At 39.9% G+C, this 11,103-nt stretch overlaps 1 long non-coding RNA gene across 1 annotated transcript in view; it reads right to left on the reverse strand.

Moving 5' to 3' along the window:
- The window catches only part of LOC133821430 (uncharacterized), a 30,391-nt gene extending 19,626 nt beyond the window's left edge, over positions 1-10,765 (reverse strand). Inside the window, exons 1-2 of the long non-coding RNA XR_009887568.1 lie at positions 10,468-10,765; positions 9,451-9,482 (exon numbers count right to left, since the gene is read on the reverse strand). This is a non-coding gene — a long non-coding RNA (uncharacterized LOC133821430). The remainder of the gene's footprint in view (positions 1-9,450; positions 9,483-10,467) is intronic.
- Positions 10,766-11,103: the final 338 nt, after the last annotated feature.

Here is an 11,103-nt window from a genome sequence, read left to right on the forward strand (position 1 = left end):
AAATGAGATTTGAGAGTTATTTGAGTTTTTTGAGCCGTTCAACAAAGATTGAAAAACTGAAAAATTGGTCAGTTTTAGGACTGTGGCCGCGGCCACTAGTCTCTGTCCCACAGGCCGCGACCACCAACATTCAGTGGTCGTGGCCACCGACCAATTTCAGCACTTGAAAATGTGATGTTTTTCCAAACGGTTCCAAACCCTCCCAAATGATTTTGTAACTCCCAAAACACATTATTGGGGTTAAAATCAAATCTCTAACAGCCATTTCACATATGGCTTTATGAAATTCATCTCAATATTGTGTAACAACAAATTTACACAATAAAGGGTAATATTTGGAAGTTACAAATTTGTAACACCAAATATGTTACATTATTTGGATATATCTCATATATCAAAATATTGTAACTCTCTATTATATGTTACAATATGTGACACTCTTTGTCATATTTATTTAATCTAAAACATTATATTATAATATAATATAATATTACATTATATTATAAAATAATATAACAGATTCTGCTCCTACCAACCTTTTGCTGATGTAATACATCAGTTGCTTAACTTTATTTTCTTCTCTGACCAGTACAACACTAACATATTTAGTGACTGCTAGACCGATGTACAAAGTCACTCCTTCGATTGGATTTTAAAGGATGGGAGGTTGTGCCATGTGATTTTTGATGGTCTGTAATGCCTACTCTTCCGTCCATTCAAATTTCTTGCTGGCTCTTAACTGTTTAAAAAATGGGCTTGCCCGTTGATTTTGATATAAATCTGCTAAGGGCAACAATTCTTCTTGTTAGAATTTGAACGTCTTTGGTTCTGGTTGTGACTTCATATCGATCAGAGCTTGAATTTTTTCTGGATTTTCTTCTATTCCTCGTGCAATGACTATGAATCCTAGAAATTTACTAGAACAAACTCTTAAGGAATAATTGAGAGGGTTTAACTTCATATGATATTTCTTCAAGACATTGAAGCATTCCTCAAGATCTTTGATGTGCCCCTAGCTTTTTTTTTATTTTACAAACATATCATCGACATATACTTCTTTCTTGTTTTCCTATTTGGTCTTTAAACATTTGGTTGACTAAGCATTGATAAGTGGCACCAACATTTTTTAAGCCAAATGGCATTACCTTGTAGCAGTATAGTCTAGTGCCTATTCAAAAGCTGGTATGTTCCTCGTCTAGGGAATGCATACTACTTTGGTTGTTGCACCCAGAATAAGCATCCATAAAGGACAAGATTTCATGCCTAGCTATTGCATCAACCAGCTAGTCGATCCTTGGTAATGGAAAATAGTCTCTTGGGAAAACTTTATTAAGGTCTATAAAATCCACACATGTCCTCCATTTACCGTTTGGTTTGGGGACATGTAACGGATTGGAGACTCATGATGGATAAAACACTACCTGAATGAATCCATTCTCCTTCAGTCTTTCAACTTCTTCTTTTAAGGCTATTGACCTGTCTTTACTGAGCAGCCTTCTTTTCTACTGTACTGGTGGGAACTTTTTATCCATGTTAAGGACATGACTTATTACGACTCGGCTAATACCGATCATGTCCTTATACGGCTAGACGAAGATGTCTTGGTTTTTCTTCAAGAACTCCACCAGTTCTTCTTGTACATTCTTTTCTAAGTTTTTATCGACCTTAACTATCTTGGTTAGATTTTCTTCCTCTAGTTGGATATCCTCGAGATCCTCCATTATTCCTACTTCTTCAAAAAATCCCCAAAGCGAGGATCTATCTTTCCTCCATCACTTTGGGCAACACCCTATTTGGCGACTTAATCATAAGATCGGGCATTTGGCTCATTGGTATTACAAAATACTTGCATTCTTCCTGTATTGGGGCTGCTTGAGTAAATCATGTTGGTTCTCTCCCCTCCTTTCTTTGCCTTAGTAATGGAGGAGTAATAACACTCTCGAGCTTCCCTTTGATTTTGGAGCATATACCCCACTCTTGAATCTGTCAGGAACTTCATGGTAAGATGCCATATTAACGTGGCTACTTGGAGATCTACCAGTATCTGTCTTCCAATCACTGCATTATAAGCTGAAGGATAATTGACAACAATAAATGTTGCCAAAATTGTTCTGTTTGCTGGTGTTGTTCCAACAGTAACCGGAAGTCTAATTGACCTTGCTGGTGTAAGCCCTTCTCCTGTAAAGCCATAAATTGTCTAATTACATGGCTCTAGGTCTCGTATCGACACTTCATTATCTCCAAAGATGATTTATATAGAATATTGACTGAGCTCATTGTATCAACCAACACTCATTTTACCATCATGTTTTAAATTTGAACATCCACAACCAGGGGATCTCCGTGTGGAAACCTGACATGCTGTGAGTCCCGCTTGGAGAAGGTTATCAAGTCACCTTCTACTAGAGATATTTTTGGAGTTCACTCCTCGACTGTTAGCATTTTAGTTTCTTGTTCATGATCTAGTATTCTACCGTATCTTTCTCATGATCTTGTTCATGAAAGCAATATAATTTCTTTGTATATCTTCTTGATATATTTTTCCAGATTGGTGTTGGTCGTTTATATGACATAGTAGTATGACTGGCTTGATACACATCTTCTTGAATCTCGGCCAATGCTGTGTAGTTGGTGAATCTTGGCTCATACTTGGTTAGTCTTGAGTGTTTGTTGTGAAGGCAAAGAAGTCATTGTTTGCTCGTTTCCCCCTATTTTTACCATTATTTTTCCCATCATTATTATACTTGATCATGTTATGATTGGTTAAATACAAAAAGAAACGTGTTAAAATACAAGCAAGGTATAAACACTTAGTGAATATGTGAAATTTGATAATCAATTGTAGGCACTTTAAAAATGTGTTTTTTGGGTCCAAAGTGATGCATGGAGGTATCTAAGGGTCGCCAATAAGTTCGGTAGAATTTGGAACATTTTTAGGACCTTTGGAGGGGTCCAAAATCAGAGAGGGTTGCAATGTGTTGCCACCCAAGAGGCGTAGCATCGCCTGATGCTTAGGGTTTAAAAAAACCCTAGTAGGCGATGCATCACCTGCATGTAGGTGACATATCGCTTGGCAGGCGATACATCACATGCATGTAGGAGTTGATTGTGAGAACTTGTCAATGATGTTAGGTCAGAAAACTCAAAGCTTAGTAAGAAAATAACTTAGAATGGACTTCAAGAAAAATACATATAGAACAACAATGGAGTAAAAACTAGTATATTGCTTAATAACCTGAGTATACAATGAATTTTCCAACCCCTTTGTTGGAGGGATGAAGATCTATGTGGAGCTCTAATGACCCCTGATACATGGTGGTCGCTGGGGACAAAATAGTACATGGGTCCACTGTCAGGGTAGTGGCGCAGGTCGTGGTGGAGCAAAGGGTTGTGATATCAATGTTTGTACATGGTCAGATGCATGTAGGCCATGCAACTACTTCTCGTAATAATTCATACCACAACTACTTGTCTGATATGGATGTTAGAGTTACACCTCTATGCCCTTCAGGGTCGTACAACCTGGATCCGTACGCGTGCCTTGTACCTGTTGGTCCTTCTCACATTTCCAAGATACATCTTTTCTCCAAGTTTCCTTACATTTTTCTATGTGTAGAAAAGCTTGCAAGTTATCATAAGTAACATACTCAATTGTCTTTACAAATTATAACTTGACACCAAATGATAATCGGCTATTTCCTAGCTCTCCCCATACGTACATTCAGGATGTTTTGGACTCTTCATCTTGTGAGAAGTCATGGTGAGGATGTGCCGCACTGGTGGCACCTACTTCAGGGTGGGAAGTATAGCCTCCTCAATGAGGCTTGGGTTGTATGTGATGAGGCAAGGTGCCTCTCGTGGGTCCCCAGGCTTGTGAGATACGGGGTCTCGTGTGGACCCTTGGGCACCAGACAAGGTGTCTCACGTGCTAGGCCTTGCATAGCTAGGTCCTCTTCATTAGGTGCATTGCGCCTTCGGCAAAGCACTTTTAACACACGGCTCTGCACATGAGTGGCGAGATACGGGGTCTCGCGCGAACCCGAAAAGGAAGACATGGCACCTCGCGGTCTTGGCCTTGCATAGTAAGCCCTTCGTCATCGGGTGCTTCACATCTTTGGTGCAAGGGACTCTCGGCATCTGCGCACATTGGGCCTCACATGCGAGGCCCTTATTCTCGGATTAGAGTCCTCAACATCCATGTGCATTGGGCCTCACTTGGTGCGCGGCCGTGAGGCGATGTCACGTAAAGACTAGTTGAGCCTCGCATAGCAAGGACCTTTTATATTGGGGACTTGGGCAACTTGGGATTTAGGCGTCTAACATCCGACCACATCGCACCATGCACGGGGCGCGCCTTTAGGCGCTTGAGGATGCCGAGCCTCGTTAGGCGAGGCCTTCCTTATACCATGCGAGTGTCTCAGTCTTAAGGCACACAAAGGTGTCAGAACTCGCATAGGGAATTATGTGAGGCCCTTGCCTATCGAGGGGCATGTTAAGTGGGTACGGGGGAGTATGTGCGAACCCCTAAGGCAAGTTGGGCCTTGATTTACGAGGCCCTCGCCCCTCGCCCCTTGCCCCTCGCCCTTTCGAGGTTCATGTACATATGTGCCTTGCACACTTGGTTATTTTGGGGGCTTGGACATGCGGGCCTTGCTATGTGAGACCCCTTTCTTCCATGGCCTTGTGCCTTAATCGAGGGATGCTTTAAATTATTCCATATTCACAATAGGCAATACATCGCCTACTGGAGTCCATACAAGTCATGTAAATTTCTCTAAAGGACGTGTTTTACAAGTTTAATTCTATTGGTTAGACCCAATGACAGTGGCTACTCTATATAAGGGTCAAAATAATGTTTTGGAAGACTTGATCACTCTCTCCAATCTCTCTCTCTCTCTAGCTCCAAGAATGTCAAGTTTTCTCCAAGAAACTCATAAAGAAAGTGCTTGACTTTGTGAGTTTAAGGCTTGTTCAATCTCAATCCTCATTTCCTCCTAGAAAAAGCCTCAAGCATTAATGGTGGGTAGGAAATAGAGTATTAGGAAAGCGTTAAGAAATGTGTATGTGCCTTGGATTTGTGAATTTTCTTTTTTTCTAAGGGTTTGCTCAAAATGGTAGTTCTACAAGGGTTTTTTGAAGGTTCATCAATGTTGATGAAGATCATTCACCAACTTGGGCTTGCATAATCTTTCTCAATATTTGTTTAGTCTCTATCAATCCATTTTTTGAGTAGATTCTAAATTTTGAGGTGGTGTCATCTCACTCTCCCCCAACAATCTAATACACTATTATCTAAGAAAGCATATCATGGAAAGTCAAGCATGCCCCTTCTAAAGCAAAGGGAGAAGGAGAATGGGAGAGGAGACACCACCGTCCTCGTAGATGATAGGAGGACCCGAATTTCCACTAGCAACACTCCCTAGGAAAAACACCATGAAGGCCCAAGGCCAATGAAGTGCCCCCGAGAGTAAAGGTGGAGGGACAACGCTGGTCATCGAAACATAGTCGAGGTCACCACTAAGGAGACACCCCCTGACCTAAGAGGGAAGCTCAATAGAAGGTCAAATGTAAGAAGTACACCCCTTATGACCCCTTTGGAAGACAAGGGGAAAGGAAAGGCCAAACCTTCAAATTTGAGGGACTCCTTGAACAAAAGGAGGCTAGAACTAGACACTAAAATGGAAAGCCTTCAAAGCAAGATAGTCACTGCACCTGGGGGCACAAAGGTGACAATGAATTCAACCATGAGTCACCCTTCACAAGAGTGATCCAGGTTGAGAAACTCCCCACCAACTTCAAAGAGCCTCGTACAGACCCAAAGTATCACTTAGACAACTTCAATGAATTGATGAAATTAAGGGGGGTCAACAGCAGGGCAAGGTGTCATTGCTTCACCATTACACTCAAAGGAGTTGCGTACAAGTAGTTCAAGAGGTTAAGGCTCAGAATAATCAAATCATGGAAGTAGTTCTCTAGCGAATTTCTTCAGGGCACCACGCGGTCCGTGATTATGTTATGCTGAGTACCAGCCTCACTAACATAAAACAAGGCGATAGTGAAAGCCTGAAGAACTATATACACAAATTCAATATGGAAGCAACTAAGCTGGGAAGTAAGAGTAAAGCGGAGGTCAATATGGCAATCAACTGAAGTCTGTCTAGAAAGCAAGTTATAGGATAACATGCTAAAGAGGGAGGTTACAAACTTAGATGACTCCTTCAAAAGAGCACAAAAATATATACGTGTGGAAGAGGGCCATAAGAACTTGCATGTTGAGGAAAGCAAACCTTCCTCCAGTAATCCTTCTACCAATACAACTAAAGATTCTGCGTAGAAGGGATCATTGTGATAGAGAAGTCGAAGATCAAGTTGAAGATTGGAAGATGTCTAAAAGAAGGCTTCAAGGAAAAGCTAGTGGGATTCATCAAGGATTACCTCCGCCAGCAGGAGCAGCAGTAGCAGCAGTTTTTCTTTATTTGAGTTATGCCTCGTAAGTAATCAAAGTTTCACTGTAGTTGGCTTCCCATAGAAGTAATTTATCTTGATAAGATCCAAAGAGATCACCAAGTTGACTCCAGAATGTAATATGACAATGACATTGTGCTTACCTTTGCACGTTGTCTACTATTACTAATGCCAAGCACCTACCTTATATATTACATCTCTCATTTGCAAGGACACTTATATGATGCACATACTTCCATTGTCAGTTGGAATTGTCAAAGCATATCAGAGAGAATGAAAAACAAAGTGCTTGGCAAGATAGATCCCATCAACCACTTGGAAGGTAATAGACCCAACCTCACTAGGCACCTATCCATGTGCAAATAGGTGCCTAGCCTCGCGAGCCTCAACAGGCACCTAGCCATGTGCAAAATAGGTTTCGAGCTTTGCGAGTCTCACCAAGCACATAGTCATGTGCAAAATAGGTACCTAGCCTCGCGAGCCTCAACAGGCACCTAGCCATGTGCAAAATAGGTGCCTAACCTTACAAGCCTCAACAGGTACCTAGCCATGTGCAAAATAGGTGCCTAGCCTTGCAAGCCTCACCAGGCACCTAGCCATGTGCAAAATAGGTGCCTAGCCTCACAAGCCTCAATAGGCGTCTGGCCAAGTGCAAAACGTTTTTCTGACCTTGTGAGATATATATAAAAATACTTATAATATATATATGTATGTGAGCGGTGAACTTTATAAGACAACATTTGAATCTATAAGGATTAGCTACCCTTATAGAGTCTAAGAAAGTCAAAAGGTCCCTCAAAAGTGACTTCCTCACAAACACACCTACCCTACAAAGGGACCATGTCAAAGAAGACAAAAGGGGAGCCCAAAGAGATCCCTGAGTCTAGATCAACCAAGTCACCTTACGAAGGGAAAAAGGTCCTTCAAGGAGGTTTTTGCAAAAAAAAAATATCTCGCAATTAATAAAAGGGCCTTCAAAATAGGTGCTTGCAAGGTTTCACAAGTGTCATCTCCCTATAAGGGTCCTAAGCCAAGGGGAGATCACCTCAAGGACAAAAAAGGGTCCTCATAATAATCATAGGTCGACCAAAGTCACCTAGACCAAAAAGGGTCTCAAAGAGGCGCTTGTGAAAAGGGGCTCGAAGAACACATTTGCAAAAAGGCTCTCAAAGAAGACGCTTGCAAAAATAATACTATGCATAATGACGAGAAGGACGCTTCTTGCACAAAATAAAATGTTCGCACAAAAATATATAAAAGGATAGCGAGAGCCCAAAGGTTCAACATATCATTACAAGTATTCAAGGTGCACCAATAGACGCGAATCACACATAGTAGAGAGGTCCTAAAGGGAACCCTTTCAAAATAAAGAGGTGCTACTAAGAAGCCCATGTGCATAAAAGGGCATGATAAAGTTCTGTCACAAAATAAGCATAAGGCACGCCTAGAGGCCCTTTCATAGACTGGGGTCAAGTGTGGATGTCAAAATTTCACATCAAGTAAAGCACCTAAGAGGAATTCCAAGAGATAGGAAAAGCCTCGGGGATCAAACTCGTGCCTCCCTAGAGCTTGGGGGCGAGCTCAAGCCTCCCTAGGGCTTGGGGGCGAGCTCAAGCCTCCACGAAGTTTATTTTTTACTAAGCAACTAATGTAAGCATGGAGAAATGACAAGAGAATCCATGCAAGAGACAGTCATCCAAGAGGTACTTCAAGACGATAAGAAGAGCCTTAGGACAAAGTCTACGCCCACCAAGTCCCCCATGGGCGAGCTCAGGGGGCGACCTAAGCCTAAGAGGGCGAGATCATGGGACGAGATCAAGGCTCCCCTGAAGCCTAAGCACTAGTTTGACCCTACTCATGACCAAGAAACACATGGGAAGCTTCCTAAAGTCTAGGAAGGTTAATCAAAGGACCTCAACAATCTTGGAGTACAATCTTAGGACCACCATTGATTTTGAGAGTAAATAGGCTTAATAGGTCCATATAGCCTGAAGGAATAGTCTCTCCTCAAATTCAAGCTATGAGCATCTTACACTCAAGCTCTCAAGGACTTATTAAAGCATTGGTAAAGAGGATGTAAGGAAAAGGCCCGGCTAGAACAGAGTACAAACCAGACACGACCATTAGAAGAGTAGTGGTCGTACATAAGTCAGGAGAGAAGTAGTCGTACAAAGTACTAAGAGGAGGCACACCTCCTCCCACGCCTCTGAAAAATGTCAAGCCCGACAGAACTGGAGCCCGACACCACTAACGCATGTTCCATGATCCTCTGAGGTGCCATGTCATACCACCATCTCTTTGTCCCCTTGGGGTCGTTTTTGTACTACGAGCCATTAGAGCTCCCCTTTAAATTGGACCTTCCTTCAACTAAGAAGAGGGTTGGAAAATACTTGTAACACCAGGCTATTCTAAGAGAAAGATACAAGTTTTCTTCCATTGTTCTCCTGCAATTTCTCTCTAAGTTTCTACAAGTTCTTTTGAGTTCATAAGTTTCTTATTAAGTCTTCGAGTTTTCTGACCTTAATTCGTCGACGAGTTCTTACCGTCAACAAATCTTTAGTGTGACACTATGATGAGGGAAGAAATCACAAGTTAAGAACAAGCAAGCTCAACAATAATAATGTCCTTGAAAGAAGTAAGAAGCATATGAATAGAAAAAGGTATGCTTTGATTAGAACACTAAAGTAGAATCTTAAAATAAATAAATAATTTTTTTGGAATATTGTATCAATGGTGTTTGTATGCAAAACCAAAAAAAAAACAAGATTATAGGACCAAATGAGATGTTCTGATCATCAATACATAACTTTGAATTAGCTTTTAAAATATCATGTACAGTTCGTGTATTTTGAAAAATTGACATAAACTCACATTGCCTAATTAACTTCTCTTTTAAAGTAAACTATAGATTCATGAAAAAAAATTATCTTTAGAACAATCATGTATAAAGAGAACTTGTGCTTATTATATACATAGGCACCTTACTTTCTATGGCACTCAAAATTGTCCACTGTCCACTGCAAAACGCATAAAATTTATATAATCAATGTAAATAAACACATTCTTATAAGCCAATATGTTAATAATACTCTCTAGGATCTAAAATCTTATATTTAAGACAGATAGGAATTAAATATAGCCTCTATATTTAGGATGTAGAAAAGTAATCAATAAGTAGCAACTTCTTATCATATAGCGAAACCATCTATCTTTTTCGGCAATTTATCAAACACCGTTAATGCATATGCATTGATTAAATTTTGGACTTCCAACTCAAACCATTCAGAGAGAATAAACTTAAAAAAGAAAAACCATAGATAATTATAATAGCAAAAATGAAAATAAATAAATTGTAAAACCACATGAGAATTACAGAAGTGGCATACGACATGTTTTGCAGGTTAATTACAAACACCCAAAAATTAAACATCAACAAATATACAAAAACATATATTATATGTCCAGGTCATATCTTTTGACAACAATAAGTTAAATACAAGCCAATACTATGAAAAGTAAAAAAAAAAATAAACCTAAGTTCCCAAAATCAGAAACTAATTACTGTGTTAGAGGGGGAGGAAACTGGGAGGAGAGAAGGGGAGTCCTGATTGTGACGTTCAAGATGCCCACGAAGAGAGAGTAATTAGGGGTTAAACTTTCTAGGGAAAATGTAGAAAAAATAGGGAACTTTTGGGGAGTATCTTTAGTGGAATGAAATTTAAAATGAAGGAAGAAGATTTTGAGAAGTATTGCAGTGAAAATTTGACGATTTACTACCAAAATAGCGGTTAGAGCCACCGCCATTCGCAAGAAAGATAAAGTCTCGTGGTTGGTATGATTTATGTTTTTATTCAATATTTTGTCAAACAAAACAACAATTATCAAATAATTTTGAAATCAAAAGTAGATACCCATTGACCCAAAAATCAACTTAAAACATCAAAATATATACTCAAATTTCATAAAGGAAAAAATAGAAAAGAAAGAAAGAAAAAACAATACCTTCATTCGAGATGCACCCACGATCTCATCGATCCCCGATCGTCGCACACGTAGCCCCGTCGATGCCCGATCGGTGCATCCACACCCTCGCAGTTGAGAAAGGGAGAACGAGTGAGCCTCCATTGTCGACCCTTACCACCGTCTTAGATAGGAAGAATGATTGCAAATGAGAAAGAGATGATGAAGTACTTGTGATGTGAGAGAGAATAGAAGATAGTAAACTAAAGTTTAAGTAGGTCAAATTCACTCAGTCCCGCCCATAAATTCATTGCCTGCCTAAATAACATGAAAGACCAGTTTTTTCATAATTATTTTTTTAATTTCCAAAGGCAATGTCATTAATGTACATTTTTTTTCTTGTAGCGATTCCTCGTATTTTTTTTAGGACCCACATATTTTATTAGGACACTCATTGCGCGTCCTAAAATATATTTTTAAAGGACTTTCAAGAGTGTTCTAAAAATTCCAGAGACATTTTTAAGGGCTTACATTTAAGTGTGTGTCCTAAAAAGGTGATCCATAAGAGGTGTTTTGTAGTAGTGTAAACCCACAGTGTAACAATCCTGAATTTGTATGACATTACAGTATCAACTTCTCAAATGTAATTCATTTAGAAAGTAGTAGATAGAAACCTCT

This window comes from Humulus lupulus, chromosome 3, assembly GCF_963169125.1.
Source record: "Humulus lupulus chromosome 3, drHumLupu1.1, whole genome shotgun sequence".
NCBI lineage: Eukaryota > Viridiplantae > Streptophyta > Magnoliopsida > Rosales > Cannabaceae > Humulus > Humulus lupulus.